Source organism: Mustelus asterias, chromosome 10 (assembly GCF_964213995.1).
Source record: "Mustelus asterias chromosome 10, sMusAst1.hap1.1, whole genome shotgun sequence".
Classification (NCBI taxonomy): domain Eukaryota; kingdom Metazoa; phylum Chordata; class Chondrichthyes; order Carcharhiniformes; family Triakidae; genus Mustelus; species Mustelus asterias.
In genome coordinates, this window is record NC_135810.1 from 59,624,102 (window position 1) to 59,642,945 (window position 18,844).

The 18,844-nt window shown below is 43.5% G+C and overlaps 1 protein-coding gene across 1 annotated transcript in view; it reads left to right on the plus strand.

The window, feature by feature from the left end:
* The first annotated feature begins 12,349 nt into the window (after window positions 1-12,349).
* The window catches only part of cwc15 (CWC15 spliceosome associated protein), a 63,915-nt gene continuing 57,420 nt past the window's right edge, over window positions 12,350-18,844 (plus strand). The window contains exon 1 of the mRNA XM_078221789.1: window positions 12,350-12,906. The gene's annotated coding sequence lies outside the window, so the exon portion shown is untranslated. The remainder of the gene's footprint in view (window positions 12,907-18,844) is intronic.

Below are 18,844 nucleotides of genomic sequence, written 5' to 3' on the forward strand. Positions count from 1 at the left end.
TATTGGAGATGATTCTTTACAAACCCCGTGAAGCATTTTTTAAAAATTGTGTCTTATATTTGCTTCATTCAGGATGATCTGCACTGTATGGGATTACACAGGATTAATAAAAAAGTTGAATTATTAGTCCAAAGTTAATTCTGGCATTGAGCTTTCCTGCAGTGCACCACAATAAATTTATTGTTTTCTTTAAGAAAAGGTTTAAACCAAAAAGGAAACCTATTGTCTTCTCTAAGTGTATTTTGAGCACTTCTATTTTTAGTAATCATGCATTCTGTACCATTAATCCTAGTTCATTCCTGTTCTGACCCCAGCTGATATTACTGGACAAGTCATATCCCAGAGTGAAACTTGGCTTGATAGAGCTTGACTTTTTTAAGACACCATCGAGTTAAGTTACTGAACAAACTCACAGGAATCCACTGATGACTTTTAAGAAAAAGGATGAAACATTAGTTTAGTTTGAAGTTTATTTATTAGTGTCACAAGTAGGCTTACATTAATACTGCAATGAAGTGACTGAAAGTTCCTTCGTCGCCACATTCCAGCGCCTTTTCGGGTACACTGAGGGAGAATTTAGCATGGCGAATGCACCTAACCAGCACGTCTTTCGAACTGAGAGAGGAAGCCAGAGCACCCAGAGGAAACCCACGCAGACACGGGGAGAAATTGCAAACTCTGCACAGTGACCCAAGCTGGGAATTGAACCCGTGGCCCTGGCACTGTGAGGCAGCAGTGCTAACCACTGTGCCATTAATTATAGGAGAAAAATGAACTATATTACACCAGATAAAAAGTTTGAAAAGATCTGAACACAAGAAAATGCTTCAAATGTTCATGGTTCCTTCACCCCAGTTAGATCTTTACAGCTGCATACAAATTCAGAAAGATAAAATAATTTCCCATATCTGACTTGAATTCTAACATTCGGGGTAATATGTGGTACATGTAAACCAACTGGTAAACTGTGGTCAGACACACCACACTACAAAGTAAATGACAGGTGAGACCAAAGCAGATTCTATGGATTTCTCAACAACCATGATGTGGAGATGCCAGCGTTGGACTGGGGTAAACACAGCAAGAGTTTTAACAACACCAGGTTAAAGTCCAACAGGTTTATTTGGTAGCACATGCCATTAGCTTTCGGAGCGCTGCTCCTTCGTCAGATGGAGTGGATATCTGCTCTCAAACAGGGCATACAGAGACACAAAATCAAGTTACAGAATACTGATTAGAATGCAAATCTCCACAGCCAACCAGGTCTTAAAGATACAGACAATGTGAGTGGAGGGAGCATTAAGCACAGGTTAAAGAGATGTGTATTGTCTCCAGACAGGACAGCCAGTGAGATTCTGCAAGTCCAGGAGGCAAGCTGTGGGGGTTACTGATAGTGTGACATAAACCCAACATCCCGGTTTAGGCCATCCTCATGTGTGCGGAACTTGGCTATCAGTTTCTGCTCAGCGCCTCTGCGCTGTCGTGTGTCGTAAAGGCTGCCTTGGAGAACGCTTACCTGAAGATCAAGAGGCTGAATGCCCGTGACCGCTGAAGTGCTCCCCCAGAGGAAGAGAACAGTCTTGCCTGGTGATTGTCGAGCGGTGTTCATTCATCCATTGTCGTTGCGTCTGCATGGTTTCCCCAATGTACCATGCCTCGGGACATCCATTCCTGCAGCGTATCAGGTAGACAACGTTGGCCGAGTTGCAAGAGTAGGTACCGTGTATCTGGTAGATGGTGTTCTCATATGAGATGATGGCATCCGTGTCGATGATCCAGCACGTCTTGCAGAGGTTGCTGTGGAAGGGTTGTGTGGTGTCGTGGTCACTGTTCTCCTGAAGGCTGGGTAGTTTGCTGCGGACAATGGTCTGTTTGAGGTTGTGCGGTTGTTTGAAGACAAGAAGTGGGGATGCGGGGATGCCCTTGGCGAGATGTTCGTCTTCATCAATGACATGTTGAAGGCTCCGGAGGAGATGCCGTAGCTTCTCCGCTCTGGGGAAGTACTGGACGACGAAGGGTACTCTGTCCACCGTGTCCCGTGTTTGTCTTCTGAGGAGGTCGGTGCAGTTTTTCGCTGTGGCGCGTCGGAACTGTTGATCGATGAGTCGAGCGCCATATCCTATTCTTATGAGGGCATCTTTGAGGACGGCCTAAACCGGGATGTTGGGTTTATGTCACACTATCAGTAACCCCCCACAGCTTGGCTCTTGGACTTGCAGAATCTCACTGGCTGTCCTGTCTGGAGACAATCCACATCTCTTTAATGTGTGCTTAATACTCCCTCCACTCGCATTGTCTGTATCTTTAAGACCTAGTTGGCTGTAGAGATTTGCATTCTAATCAGTATTCTGTAACTTGATTTTTGTGTCACTGTGCCCTGTTTGAGAGCAGATATCCACTCCATCTGACGAAGGAGCAGCGCTCCGAAAGCTAATGGTATTTGCTACCAAATAAACCTGTTGGACTTTAACCTGGTGTTGTTAAAACTCTTACTGTGTTCACCCCAGTCCAACGCCGGCGTCTCCACATCATTCTCATTGAATGGCAGTGATGGCGCAAGAATTGTCAGTGGATTGCAAAAGTTGCGACCTCTGTCTTTCCAGTTTGAGAGCAATCGATATGCGTGAAATTGGATGTGAATTCATTGTTCAAATGTTTTCCCATCCAACGAACTGGCATCAGATTTCCTTTATCACTGTATTGAATCGTTCAACAGAAGAGTTTGATTGCAGATTGTAGCTTTATATAAGGTGCTAATAAATTCCATAGCGTGCTATGAATTCCATGAACTGACTGGAAACAAACTGTGGTTCATTTTCTGTAATGATTGTCTCTGGCAAACCCCATTATGTAAGCAACTTGTCCAGAATGTGAATGACTAAAATGATGGCTGTGGAATTTGTTCAAAGATTTCCGGTCCATTTTTATGTAGATCATGAATAACAAGCAAAAAATACCAATTCCTCGGGGTTGCTTGCATTCCTTCAAAAATACCAAAGTTGCCATGGTATTGTCGGCCATGGGGTTGGTTGAAACGGATTTTCACTAAGTGTACAAAACATACAATTATTAACAAATTCTTCTATACTGCAATCTGTTGCTGGCCATAGGATCATTGTCTCATTTTGTAATGAAATCTGATACTTGTCTTGGTTTTGAAAACAGCAATTCCTGGCAGGGTTTGGGACTTCTGCATGTGCACTGGCCAGGGAAGGGCCACACGTACACAGTTAGGTTTTCCTTTTACGTTCTTTAGGCCAGGAACTGGCCCTGCACACCTCTACAGAAGAAAAAGAAGAAAAGATGCAAAATGGTGCGAAACAGATTAGCTGGCCTGAACCAGTGCCCTTTCGAGAGAAGCCATCTCAGGGAGAAGGACACAGGGAGGGGGAACAGGGAGAAGAGCACAAACCAAAGGATGGTCCAAAACCAGGGAGTGGGACAGAAAAATAAAAGCAAATTACTGCAGATGCTGGAATCTGAAACCAAAAAAGAAAATGCTGGAAAATCTCAGCAAGTCTGGCAGCTTCCATAAGGAGAGAAAAGAGCTTACGTTTAGAGTTTAGATGATCCTTTGTGCTTAAAGTGTTGCTAGTACCCAAAGTAGAAAGTAAATGCATCCTAAGTTTATGAGGGAGGTGTGGTTGGAAATTGCAGAAGTTCTGTCCACAATTTTCCAATTTTAGATATGCGAGTGGTGATAGAGGACTGGAGGATGACAAATGTTACATCCAGTTATAAAAAGGGGAAGAAGACTAAACCCAGTAATGAGAGGCCAGACAGTCTAATGTTGGTGGCGTGGAAATTTTTAAAGAGACTATTCCAGGCCAAAATTAATTGGCATGTGGAAGAAAATGTGTTAAAAAGATTCAAAGGCAAATGTTGTGTCGTATCAGCTGCGAGTTCTTTCAAGTAATAGAGAGAGTGATGTAGTTGATGCTCTATAGGGATTTTCTATAGATATTTAATAAAGTACCACACAACAGGCTTGTCAACAAAATTAAAGGATCAATGGTTGCATAGTACCGAATTAGCTAAGCGACAGAATCCAGAGAGTAATAATGAATGATTAGTTTATAGACCTTCAGGAAATGTGCAATTGCGATTAGTTAGCTTTAGGACCACTAGTCTTTTGGTTATGTATTAATGACCTTAAGAAATTGCAAATTAGTCAATGACATGATACAGTAAACATTGAGGAGGATAGTAACAGATGTCGGGAAGACATAGACAGAAAGGTGAAAGGTGCAGGATAGATGAAATTTAATACAGAAAATGTGAAGTTATACAATTTGATAGGAAGATTGATGAGAGGCAAACCTAAAAAAAGTGGTTCAATTGTAAAGTGGATGCAGGAACGGGGAGACCAGGGGGTATATATACACAGATCTTTGAAGGTGGCAGGACAAGTTGAGAAGGCTGTCAGGACTCTTAAATCGGCCTCGCAGGTGGAGGATGCGGTCAAGAAGGCGTACGGCGTACTGGCCTTCATTAATCGAGGGATTGAGTTTAGGAGTCGGGAGATAATGCTGCAGCTTTATAGGACCCTGGTTAGACCCCACTTGGAGTACTGCGCGCAGTTCTGGTCACCTCATTACAGGAAAGATGTTGAAGCCATTGAAAGGGTGCAGAGGAGATTTACAAGGATGTTGCCTGGATTGGGGGGCATGCCTTATGAGGATAGGTTGAGGGAGCTTGGTCTCTTCTCCCTGGAGAGACGAAGGATGAGAGGTGACCTGATAGAGGTTTACAAGATGTTGAGAGGTCTGGATAGGGTAGACTCTCAGAGGCTATTTCCAAGGGCTGAAATGGTTGCTACGAGAGGACACAGGTTTAAGGTGCTGGGGGGTAGGTACAGAGGAGATGTCAGGGGTAAGTTTTTCACTCAGAGGGTGGTGGGTGAGTGGAATCGGCTGACGTCGGTGGTGGTGGAGGCAAACTCGTTGGGGTCTTTTAAGAGACTTCTGGATGAGTACATGGAATTTAATGGGATTGAGGGCTATAGATAGGCCTAGAGGTGGGGATGTGATCGGCGCAACCTGTGGGCCGAAGGGCCTGTTTGTGCTGTGGCTTTCTATGTTCTATGTTCTATGAATCATAGAACGATAAAGGATTCTTTAAAATGTAATATCAGAAATACTTGAAGGTTGGCATCTATAAAATTATTATAGGAGTGTTAAATAATTAATGAGAGAGTAATATGATCCTGGACCAGACTTCAAATGTTTATTACAATTTGGTTAGTGACCGGTATCCTTTTGTTTAAAAACTGATTGGCTCAAGGTGTGATGAGTGTCTGTGGGTTGTTGAGAAACACAGTAAGAGTTTTAACAACACCAGGTTAAAGTCCAACAGGTTTATTTGGTAGCAAATACCATTAGCTTTCGGAGCGCTGCTCCTTCGTCAGATGGAGTGGATATCTGCTCTCAAACAGGGCACAGTGACACAAAAATCAAGTTACAGAATACTGATTAGAATGCAAATCTCTACAGCCAACTAGGTCTTAAAGATACAGACAATGCGAGTGGAGGGAGTATTAAGCACACATTAAAGAGATGTGGATTGTCTCCAGACAGGACAGCCAGTGAGATTCTGCAAGTCCAAGAGCCAAGCTGTGGGGGGTTACTGATAGTGTGACATAAACCCAACATCCCGGTTTAGGCCGTCCTCAAAGATGCCCTCATAAGAATAGGATATGGCGCTCGACTCATCGATCAACAGTTCCGACGCGCCACAGCGAAAAACTGCACCGACCTCCTCAGAAGACAAACACGGGACACGGTGGACAGAGTACCCTTCGTCGTCCAGTACTTCCCCAGAGCGGAGAAGCTACGGCATCTCCTCCGGAGCCTTCAACATGTCATTGATGAAGACGAACATCTCGCCAAGGGCATCCCCGCATCCCCACTTCTTGCCTTCAAACAACCGCACAACCTCAAACAGACCATTGTCCGCAGCAAACTACCCAGCCTTCAGGAGAACAGTGACCACGACACCACACAACCCTTCCACAGCAACCTCTGCAAGACGTGCTGGATCATCGACACGGATGCCATCATCTCATATGAGAACACCATCTACCAGATACACGGTACCTACTCTTGCATTAAGCATAGGTTAAAGAGATGTGTATTGTCTCCAGACAGGACAGCCTGCAAGTCCAGGAGGCAAGCTGTGGGGGTTACTGATAATGTGACATAAATCCAACATCCCGGTTTAGGCCGTCCTCATGTGTGCAGAACTTGGCTATCAGTTTCTGCTCAGCGACTCTGCGCTGTCGTGTGTCGTGAAGGCTGCCTTGGAGAACGCTTACCTGAAGATCAGAGGCTGAATGCCCGTGACTGCTGAAGTGCTCCCCCACAGGAAGAGAACAGTCTTGCCTGGTGATTGTCGAGCGATGTTCATTCATCCGTTGTCGTAGCGTCTGCATGGTTTCCCCAATGTACCATGCCTCGGGACATCCTTTCCTGCAGCGTATCAGGTAGACAACGTTGGCCGAGTTGCAAGAGTAGGTACCGTGTACCTGGTAGATGGTGTTCTCACGTGAGATGATGGCATCAAATTTAAGAGCAGCTTCTTCCCTCCTGCTATCAAATTTGTAGATCTCAGAGTAGTCATCGGAGACGTTGGTATCTCAAACACTATTTCTTTACTTAGGGAAAACGGATAGGCTGAACTCTAAGAAATTACTTTATGTACATAAGTTTAGGATGGTTATTTTAAAATAAGGTCTTCAGTTTTACAAGAGGGAACCAATGTAGGGCGGATAGTGTCAATCTCAGTGCGACCCTCAGTGTAAATCGCACTGGACCTGTCAGTGCAATCTGGACCACAATTGTTCGGCACTTTGAAAGAAAAAAGTTGCCCACTGCTGTGGCTGTACCTGTGGCACCAGGCATCTGATTTGCCCACCCCAGGGGTCATCTAAGCAGCACTCTCAAGGGGGTGCAGTATTTAAATAGCTCCACAGCACTTACTCATAGTCAAGCCAGGAGGTTGGCAGCAAAGAAGTCTGCTCCCCGCTTCAGGGAAAATGTCCTCACACATTTGTTGGATGCATTGGAGAAGAGAAGGATTACTATCTACCCGCAGGCTGGAAGAGGCCCTCCAGCAAGGTCACAAACCCCCTGTGGGTGATGGTGGCCGTGCTGGTGAGTGCCTGCACCCTCAACAAGAGAGGGTTTTATATCAGAAATAGATGAATGACCTCCTCTGTGCTGCCACTTTCCCTTTCAGTCACCCCTGACCATGCCACATGGATCACACGTGCACCCATCAACCATCATCTCACCAGCTTCCTCATCTCCCCAGTACTCCTTTCCTCACAATTCAACCCAGCTCATGCTAAGCACTCAGACATGCCCGGCACCATTGTCATTTGATCCAGCAGGCATCCTGCTCAAATCATCCCTATTGTCTCCCTGCAAGATAAGCTTGCTCACAACTACTGTGCGTGGGCAAAGATGGATGGTAGCATGGTAGAACTTTGGATACTGAATCCTTTTGAGGAGAAAGTCCTGGAACTCGCGGGGGAGGAACAGGAGTATGCCTGTGGCGACAACAAGGTGGGCATGCATGCAAATGGTATGTTGGCGTTTATAACAAGAGGATTTGAGTACAGGAGCAAGGATGTCTTGCTGCAATTATACAGGGCCTTGGTGAGGCCACACCTGGAATATTGTGTGCACTTTCGGCCTTCTTACCTAAGGAAGGGTGTTCCTGCTATAGAGAGAATGCAACAAAGGTTTACCAGGCCGATTCCTGGGATGGTGGGACTGATGTTGCTGTTTGTCAGAGGTTGATGTATGCAAACTGGCTGCAACATTATAATTATGGCTACACTTTAAAAGTACTCTACTCGCTGCAAAGTGCTTTAAGTTGTTTCATGATTATGAAAGGCACTAAAATAAGTATTTTTTAAAGTTGAAATCACCAACTAAACTTTTAATTTTATCTTCTTCGATCTAATTAATTCTGATTATATATTTACTTATTTACTGATGCTCTTTGGTTAAAATTTTGATCAAATTTTTATTCTCACCAAATTTACTCAGTTTAGCAATCCACTTATTTTAGCAGATTCGCCGAACTCTCATCAAACCTTCACTTAAAGTTCTGTGCTTTTGCAGATATTTTCATGTCATTAACACAATTTCCTTAATTGAAACTATGATATATATATTACTGAGTAAACAATTAATATTGAGATTGGCATAGTGTCCACAATCTGCTGGAGCTACATGTAGATAGTCTGTAATGCTAGTCAAAACAGTCTTCTGGCCAATTCCAAAATTCCAGAGTTGTAAATAATTCACTTATTGAGCAAGATAGCAAAAATCAATAAATTTATGGCTAATTACATCCTTAGGTGTATTATTATCATGAATGGGCGCAAGGTGCCATTGATAGAAGAAAGTTGTAAACTATTCTGTGGTAAACTAGTGAACATTTATTGATTACTTATAGAGACAGATTTTAGCGGGACTCAATTAGAACCATCTTCCCTCAGGCTCCAGCTACATGTGATCCGGCATCAGTTGACATTACTGATGATGCATTAATGGCATAATAGCTACTAACCCTTTATACTACACCTCCCTCAAGTCTTTTGTTCTACTCTACAACTTTTTACATGTTCTACTTCTGCCCCCACCACAAGTCATTTTCTCCTTCCCTGAGGCATAGGGAAAATGGTTTGACTAGACTGCCAAATCATGTTCTTGTCTACTGTGGGAGTTACGAGCACATTGTTCTGAACACAATGTTCTTGTGGAGGGCCTATGAATCATCCATTAAGTTGGCCAAGTTGTCTTCTCGGTCATCAGGGTGGTCAATCCATTCCTGTACTGTGCTTTGTGACAACGGTTGTGTTTCAGGACCTGGTGCGCCAGTCAGAGACCTTTTTCTTCCACCTTTTCAATCTCTGTCTCCTTGAGACATTGTCAGAGGGCATTTGGGAGACTCAGGAGTACTTAAGAAGCTACTCCTGCTTCTAGTTTCTATGTTTATGTTTCTATGGGCTGAGTATGTAATCTACCCTTTAAGAGTTCTGATGGAGCCAGACCGTTCTGCAGTGGTGTAAACCATTACCCAGTGAGGCCAGGTCAACACCAACATTTTTCTTCAATAGGATTTGACAGCATGGACCCCTCTTTCAACCTCACCATTGCCTGTAGGTACCTAAGTGAACTGATGATGTGGACCAAGCTGTAAGTCTCTGTGAAGCATTTGCAGCAGTTATTGCTGAACTGGGAGCTATTGTCAGAAATAACCACATTGGGGATGTCATATTATGGCAATAGATTTTCTTGAGCAATGGTAAAACTGCCACTGACACGGGGTCATTTGACAAAATTTACTGTTTGACTTCGATCTAGCGGGCATAATAATCCACAATGAAAAGAAAGGTTTTATCCTTGAAGACCAAAGGACCATCTTGAGGCGATCTCTCAGTCGGAATAGGAAGGAAGATGTCATCAGTAGCTCCCTCTGGTCTTTTCTATGATTGGCACAAGCAGTACAATTGGAAATCATGTCTTCAACAGTTTTGGAGATAGCTAACCATCAGGCCGAATTGCGTTCCCTAGCCCTGCCCCGGGGATACCCAGGTATCCTTGGTGTAGACGTTGGAGAATGTCCAGCCGGAGGATTCTGGGGATGACAATCATAGAATCATAAAATCCCTATAGTGCAGGAGGCCATTTGGCCCATCAGGTCTGCACCGACTCTCCAACAGAGCATCTTACCCTGGACCTATCCCCATAACCCTAAGTATTTATCCCACTAATTCTCTTGGGACTGATGACAATCAGTCAGTGTAGACTAACAACTCATCCAGAAGGCAAGTGTAAACACTGTTCACAAAGTACTGCTTCAAAATACAATTGCTAGAAACATAAGCCGGCCATCCAATAGGGCAATACTCCTGTATATTTGCACACTTGGCATCACCTTTCTGGGCTGCCCGGATTTCTTCTAGTTTCTCAGTGGTCATTGGAAGGGAGACAAGGAGACACAGGACTCTATCTCCTCAGTGAAGGGTTTATCGTTGTCTGCTGGTTTCCCCTAACTGATGTAGGATAAAGCATCAGCTGTAGTCTGGTGCTTAACCTGGGCATATTCTGTATTGACATCAAACGTCATGTCCTATAATGGAAACCTTTGAACACGGGATGGCAACTTCGCCAGTTCCTTGGTGTTAAGAAAAATAACTAATGGCTTATGATCGGTCTGGATCATAAATTTGAATCCTAGGAGAAAAACCTTTTGCAAGTCCACATGATGGCCAGGGCTTTTTAAATTTTTGACCTGAAAAGGGAAGTTTCCTGCTGTAACAGCATACTATTGTAGCAGGACTGGCAATCAGCATTAATTTTTTCCCAGTCGGGAAAATTCCACTCTGTATTTTGAGATTTTCAAGCATAGATGGGCTGGTATTGGTCTGTACTTTCTCTGTTGCAAATGACAGAAGGGACAAGCTGTTATACAATCTGCCAGTCTCTGGGACACATGTAGCCAAAGAAAAATCAATGAGATCAAGAGGTGTCTGTAACGATATAACATTTAAATTACAGTCATGCCAGGGCTCTAATGCCCAGAGTTCAACCTTTGAACGTGTGCCTCAACAAACCATTCAAGGATCATGTACATACTGAATGGAATAGGTGAACGGATTATGGTGTCTGGTCATTATACCTTATTAAAGCTTATATACGTATTCATAAGTTGTTTGACAAAATAGACCAGACTACTTCTCTTGTTGTGAGTTGCATTATGACAGACCTGGTGTGGGGTTGAGTGAATCGTGTGAAACCAAAAAACAAAATGTCAATCAGCAATGCACAGCTACAGCCCATAATGATGTTGTTGAGCATTTGAAAATTTTAAACAAAAGTGCAGGTTGACATTAGTAGTTCCTGAAAGATACAAACAAGGAAGAGAGGATCAGTTATAAGCTTAAATATGGGCTTAAATTTATTTAACAGCTGGGAACTTACTGAAAACGACAGCAGAAACCCAAAGTTTCAGCACCAATTTCCAGCCAAAATCGAATAATAAGATCTATTGGTATGAATTTGAAGGCCTCAGACAGGAATTATGTGAGTCTATTGATAACTTTATAAATGTAGCTCACATTATCATAGGCTGCAGATTCTGACAGAGCACACTAAGATGAAGATATTTACCACCCAAAGTGTGAGCCTTCAGTTAAGCCAAGAGAAAGACATGCAGGAGTTGTGGACAAACACATACATTCACAAACAGGAGGAAATGTCCTGTATATGGATCAATCTGCTGTGTTTGTGAAATGGCTAATCATTGAGCAAAGATGCGCAGAACACAGAGAGAAGGTGGTAAATGAAGTAAGAAATTTAACAACACCAAGTTAAAGTCCAACAGGTTTATTTGGTAGCAAAAGCCACACAAGCTTTCGGAGCTGCAAGCCCCTTGCAGCTCCGAAAGCTTGTGTGGCTTTTGCTACCAAATAAACCTGTTGGACTTTAACCTGGTGTTGTTAAACTTCTTACTGTGTTTACCCCAGTCCAACGCCGGCATCTCCACACGGTAAATGAAGTACCAGAGCTCGAGCAACTGGGTGAATGGGCAGGAAAAGAAACCAAAACATCCAAACCCTCGAAGATGGTGAGTCTGAGAATGCCATAGACATAGGAACCAAACAACTGCATTAAACAACTGGATGCAATGGTTCCCAGAGAAGAAATTCGCACAATTCAGATCAGGAAGTGGGTGACAGAAAAAAACAAAACGATAAATCTGAAGATGAAGATTGATCCAGAGCACAGAGTAACATCATCCTGCTCAGGTTATACCAAAAGATCCTTCCTGAAATTTTGGAAGAAGATGGTTATCCAAAGAAAGCAAGCAAGCTGTGTCACACTAACAGCATATGCGGGGGGGGGGGGGGGGGGGGCGCGGCGGGCGGTTGCAGAGATTCAACAACTAAGAACTTAATCCATATCAGAGGGACAAAAGAAAAAGACATTAACTGTATGTTTTACATCACTGAAATTGATGGTCCTATCAACCTGAGGTTGATCAATAGTGACGAGCTGCAGATTATTTCCGTGTTGCCTCCTTCAGCTTCACGGTTTACTGAGGGTTGAAGAAAATTCACCCTATCCTGTGGGGATGGGATAATCATCGGATCTTCTTGTGGGCCTGTTTGTGTGCTCGAAGAAAGATTTGAATGCACAGGTTGTATGGGGTTTGCAGTGAGTGATATTTGGGACATATTTTTAAAAAAGTTTACGACGCAGTTGGGCTGTGACATGCCTAATCAGAAGGAGGAGCTGCTTCTCCTGCTTTCGTTGGGCTTCACTGGAGCATTGAGACAGGATGTGGAGCTGCCGGCGTTGGACTGGGGTAAACACAGTAAGAAGTCTAACAACACCAGGTTAAAGTCCAACAGGTTTATTTGGTAGCAAATGCCACACAAGCTTTCGGAGCGGTCACTGACAGACCAAACATGGGCATGTGGGCAAGGTGCTGAGTAACATCTTGACTTACTTGGAGAAGTGTAATTTTGTTTTTATTGGTGCTTCTTTTATTTGCCTTTCACGTAATGTTAATAGCTGAAGTGCACTGGCATTACCTAAGCGGACATTGTCCTGCACATTCATTGCAATGAACGTGAAAGACCTCGGTATCTCGCAGATGGCGCACGCTGGCGAATAAAATCGAAATCGGCGAGAACACCCTGGCTCACCTTTTCAGTTGGGCCACCGTAGTTCGGTGCATTGTGGGATATTGGAGTACCGTCGCCGAGAGCGGCGGTTGGAGTTCGGCTCGGTCCGGCCCGGCGCGTGCGGCGGTTGGAGTTCGGCTCGGTCCGGCCCGTGCGGCGGTTGGAATCCGGCCCGGCGCGTGCGGCGGTTGGATTCCCAGGTAACAGGCAGGGTGTGAGGTCGCGGCGAGGGAGAGAGTGCACCTCCTCTGCGCCATCACATCTCTTGAACCTTATAATTAGCCCCCGGGTGTCCGCAATAACCTCTTCCCCCCCGCTCCGGGTTAGCGGGCAAGTCCGCTCGGTGTGATGTTTTAAATTTACTTGGGAATGTGTGAAGGGCAGCGTTAATATGGGGCAGGGCGGTTATAGGTCCCGGCGGGTGGGGGTAGGGGCTGGCTCATGGTGAGGGGAGCGAGACATACAGAAATAGGAATTATTATTAGACTCTCTTAGGATAGAAGTTGGCCTGTGTGAAATCAGAAACGATGTTTTGTTACAGTGGAATGTTATGGTCTGGAAACACTGCCTGAAAAGGATTACTTTCAAAGGGGAATTGGATAGTTACCTTTCCAAGTATTTAAGTGTTGTGAGGAAAGGTCTAGGAAGTGGGATTTGGGTAGATAGCCCTTTCAAAGAGCTGGCACAGACACGCTAGACTGAAAATGTAATATGATTAATGCCAACATCCCATGAATGAATTAAAGAAAAAAACTTTCCAGTGACATTTTGGTGCAGTAACACTCACTTGAATCAAAAGGCTAGGCTTTGAAGTCTCCCTCAATCTCAACTGCCAGTTGTATTGTCAGAAAGCAGACCCTTGGATAAGTAGTCCAATTGGATTAGGGGAAAAAGCTCATGGCTCTATTCAAAGAGGAGCATAATGTTTTCATGGTAGCATTCTACTTTGCCAACAGTACCAAAACAAATTACCTGATACTTTATTTTGTTTGTGGGAACTTGTAGCGTGCAGATTGTTTGCAGTATTTTCCACTATTAAACATGAATGCACTTCAGAATTGACTTGGAAGCTATCTAGGACATCTTGATGAAATAAGAAGTTCTTTCTTAGCATGTGTATGAAACACATAGAAAGTAGAAGCAGGAGTAGGTCATTTGGCTCTTTGAAATTGCTCCGCTATTCATTATGATCATGGCTGATCATCAAATTCGATATCCGTATACCGTTCCACCCCCCCCCCCCCCCCCCCCCCCAAAATATACCTTGATCCCTTTAGCCCTAGGGGCTATGTCAAATTCCTCCTTGAAGTCACTCAATGTTTTGGTCTCAACTACTTTCTGTGGTAGTGAATTCCATAGATTCACCACTCGCTGAGTAACATCTTGACTTACTTGAAGAAGTGTAATTTTGTTTTTATTGGTGCTTGGTTCGCCATTTTTGACTTGCCTTTCACGCAATGTTAATAGCTAAAGTGCACTGGCATTACCTAAGCGGACATTGTCCTGCATATTCATTGCAATGAGAGTCCAAGACATGAAAGACCTTGGTATCTCACAGATGGTGCACGCTGGCGAATAAAATCGAAATCGGCGAGATTTCACTGAGGTGAAGAAATTCCTCTTCACCTCAGTCCAAAAGGCTTACTACTTAAACTGTGCCCCTATTCCTGGACTCCCCCACCATGGGGAACATTCTTTCTGAATCTACCCTGTCTAATCTTGGTAGCGATTTGTAAGTTTCTATGAGATCCCCTCTTCCTCTTCTAAACTCCAATGAATATAATCCTAACCGACTTAGTCTCTCCTCATATGACAGTTCTGCCATCCCAGGAATCAGCCTGGTAAACTTTCGCTGCACTTCCTCTATAGCAGGAATATCCTTCTTCAAATAAGAACACCAAAACTGCGCACAATGCTTCAGGTATGACCTCACCAACGCCGTATATAATTGAAGTAAACATCCCTATTCCGATACTCAAATCCACTCGCTATAAAGGCCAACATACTATTTGCCCTCTTTACTGCCTGCTGTACCTGCATGCTTACTTTCAGTGACTATTGCACGAGGACCCCAAGGTCTCGCTGAGTATCCACCTCTCTCAGTTTACATCAATTCAAATAACAATCTGCCCTCCTATTTTTGCTACCGAAGTGGATAACCTCACATTTATTCACATTTATACTGCATCTGCTATGCATATGCCCACTCACTCAGCCTGTCCAAATCACATGGAAACATCTCTGCATCCTCCTCACAGCTCACCCTCCCATCCAACTTTGTATCATCTGTAAATTTGGAGATAATACCTCATCAAATCAATAATATATAATGTGAACAGTTGGGGTCCTAGCACAGATGTGGTACCCCACTAGTCACTGCCCGCCAAATAGAAAAAGACCCATTTATTCCAACTCTTAGCTTCCTGTTTGCTAACCAGCTTTCTCTCAATCTCAAGATACTACCTGCAATTCCATGTTTTTAAATTTTACATAGTGATCTGCTATGTAAGACTTTGTTGAAAGTCTAAATAAATCCATCCACCAATTCTCTCTGGTCAACACTATTGGCTACATCCTCAAAGAATTTCTGTAGAATTGTCAAGCATGATAGTGGCATGGTAGCACAGTGGTTAGCACTGCTGCTTCACAGCTCCAGGGACCTGGGTTCAATTCCCGGCTTGGGCCACTGTCTGTGTGGAGTTTGCACATTCACCTCGTGTCTGCGTGGGTTTCCTCTGGGTGCTCCAGTTTCCTCCCACAGTCCAAAGATGTGCGGGTTAGGTTGATTGGCCGTGCTAAGATTGCCCCTTAGCGTCCTGAGATGCGTAGGTTAGAGGGATTAGTGGGTAAAATATGTAGGGATATGGGGGTAGGGCCTGGGTGGGATTGTGGTCGGTGCAGACTCGATGGGCCAAATGTCCTCTTTCTGCACTGTAGGGTTTCTATGATTCTATGATTTCCCTTTCGTAAATCCACGTTGACTTTGTCTGACGATACCACTGCTTTCCAAATGCTGTGCGATGAAATCCTTTATAACGGACTCTCGCATCTTCCCGTAACCGATGCTAGGCTATCTTTACTTTTGCTGTCCTGTTTTAACACAAACCATTTAAAAAGATGTAAATTTTCCCTTGAACATCTGATGCAATGACATCAAACGGTTGCTGTCTATGTTGTATTTCTGGCCAAAATTCATGGTGGTAATTCTGGGGGTGGATCCTTACTTTTCATTTTATATTTAAGTTTGTTAATCTCCAAGATGTAACAAAAGTGCTCCTGAATAATCTTACACATTTTTTGAGAAACTTTTTTCGGATGGTAGTTAAATGGTTAGCACTGCTGCCTCACAGCACCAGGGACCCGGGTTCGATTCCCGTGGCTTGGATCACTGTCTGTGTGGAGTTTGCACGTTCTCCTCATGTCTGCGTGGGTTTCCTCCGGGTGCTCTGGTTTCCTCCCCACAGTCCAAAGACGTACGGGTTAGGTTGATTGGCTGTGTTAAATTGCCCCTTAGTGTCAGGGGGCTAGCCGGCTAAACACGTGGGCTACGGGGATAGGGGCTAGGTGGGTTTGTGGTCGGTGCAGCTTCGATGGGTTGAATGGCCTCCTTCTGCACTGTAGGGATTCTATGATTCTATTCTGAAATGCAGCCAAAGTTATTTTTGCACATTTATCCACAATGAAAACACACACTATTTGAAAAATACAGCAGGTCTGGCAGCATCTGTGGAGAGGGAAACAGAGGTAATGTTTTGAGTCCAATATGACTCTTCATTGGAACTGAAGAGAGGCAAAATGTGATGGGTTTTAAGCTATTTAAAAAATAGGATGGAGCTGGTGGAGCAAAAAGGGAAGGTGAATGATTAGAGAGTGTTGGAAATTACGTTATGAAAACGTCATGGAACAAAAGGCAAAGAGTGGGCACGATAGTAGTAAAGCATTTTCCCAGACTAGATGTTGATAGCAGAATATAGGTTAGTGTTGTCTGAAAATAAAACATGAGAACGAGATCCAGACTGGCACCAGGGGATAAAGTACAAAATGGAAGATTGAGTTTGTGTTGTGAAGCTGTTGAACTTGAGTCCAGAACACGGCAAAGTGCCTAATTTGGAAATGAGGTGCTGTCCCTCAAGCGTATGTTGGGCTTCATTAGAATATTGCAGCTATCTTCGGCCAATTATACTTACTCCATGTGAAAATAAGAAAAGGCTGATGTACTGAAAGGCTATAGACACTGACCGCGTCTCAGCTGTAGTGTTGAAGGTGCACTGCTGCAACTTGCCATGGTTTTAACAGTAGCTCCCACTTGGAAAATCTTTTTGAAGATAGAGAAACTAATATGGTATGAAACGGATTTAAGTGGAGGGTATGTAGGCTAAGTAAAATTTGGTGTAACCCTGAAAAAAGTGTTATAAAATCCAGTAATTTGGATTCCTTGTCTTGGAGAAACAGGTGCTTATTATGCACAAAGAATTTATAGAATTGCATCATGACTGATATTTGTGGTAATTGGTAATCTATGCTCAACTGATTAATTGCATTGTGCATTTCTCTTTAACATCACGCAAGTGAAGATTGCAGAGCCAGTAATACTTGGGATTTCTCATCATCTTGCTTAACCCTTAATCTAGATACAGCTGCAAACTGATCTCTACAGTCTTCTATAGCGGCAACATTGTTGAATTGCCCTACCATTAACAAAAGCATAACTAGACCAGTCATATTAATACAATGGATGCGAGGGCAAGGAAGACATAATGTATTTTGCAATGAATGGGTCATCTCTTGACCCATTAAAGTCTGTCTGTAAGACATAAGTTAGATGTATGATAAAATATTCAGTTCCCAGAATCTACTTGATAATGTGCCTACCAATGGACTCATAATTGACACCCTCCACCATTTCTCCAATCTATCCTCATAACTGAAGTATTTCATCCCTGGAACCATTCTTGTAAACCTTTTCTGCACACACTCCAATGCATTCACATTCTTCCTATAGTGTGGCACTTAAAACAGTACACAATATTCCAGCTGAGGTCCAGCTAGTGTCTTCCATAAGTTCAGCTTAACCTCCTTGCTCTTGTACTCCATGCCCCTATCAATAAAGCCCAGAATATTATATGCTTTATTAACTGCTCTCTGCACCTGTCCTGCCACCTTCAATGATCTATGCACATATGCACCAAGGTCCCTCTGCTTCTGCATTTTTTGCACCTTTTTTCTACTTCATCTTATTCTCTATCTCTTTAGACATCCAGGGAGTTGGGCGGTTACTCTTAGCACTATGAAAAGATTTTGGTGACACTTTTTCATAATTGTTCTGATAAAATATCATAATTCATGCTGATTAACATGTTACCAAACTTCAAAAATAGCACAATTGGGGACTAGAGCCATACAGGCCAATTTAACTAGAGTTTGTGGTCTGCATACAAAAAGCAAGCATTAGCAGAGGCCTTTCCAAAAATCCGACCCCTATCTTTTCTCCTCCATCCCTACTTTTGGCTAACTGAAAACAAAATAATAAATGCCTCTTTGCAGGGATTGAAGTATTGATAACCTTAATGGATATATCTTTCACAGAAACGTAACACCATATCTTATTGATGTGATTTTGAGCCACAAATAACATGGGAACGATGATTTATTTCTATGTCAGCATGATTGTGATATTGGAGTGATAGTGTTCTATGCATCTGCTGCTCTTTACCTTCTAAGGGATAGAGGTTTCAGGTCTGTGAGATGCTGTCAAGGAAACCTTGACTGATTACCCAGGCGCATTGTAAATAGTACACATTGTAGCCATGTTGGACCAGTGATGGAGGTAGTCAGTGTATAGGGTAGTGCATGGGTGCCAATCAAACAAGCTGCTTTGGCCTGGGTCATGTTGAGTCCCTTAAATGTTAGTGTTTTACTCATCCAGGCAAGTAGAATGGCTTGCACAACATTCAGAATCACAGAATTGTTAAGAACACAGAAGGAAGCCATTCCCCCATCATCCTTGCACTGGTTCTCTGAATGAGCAGTTCACTTAGGATAATCCCCCCATCATCTTCCTGTAACTGTACATTCTTTTCAGATAATTGTCTAGTGAACCTTCCACTGTGTCGTCTCCAAGGCAAGTGTATTCTCCCT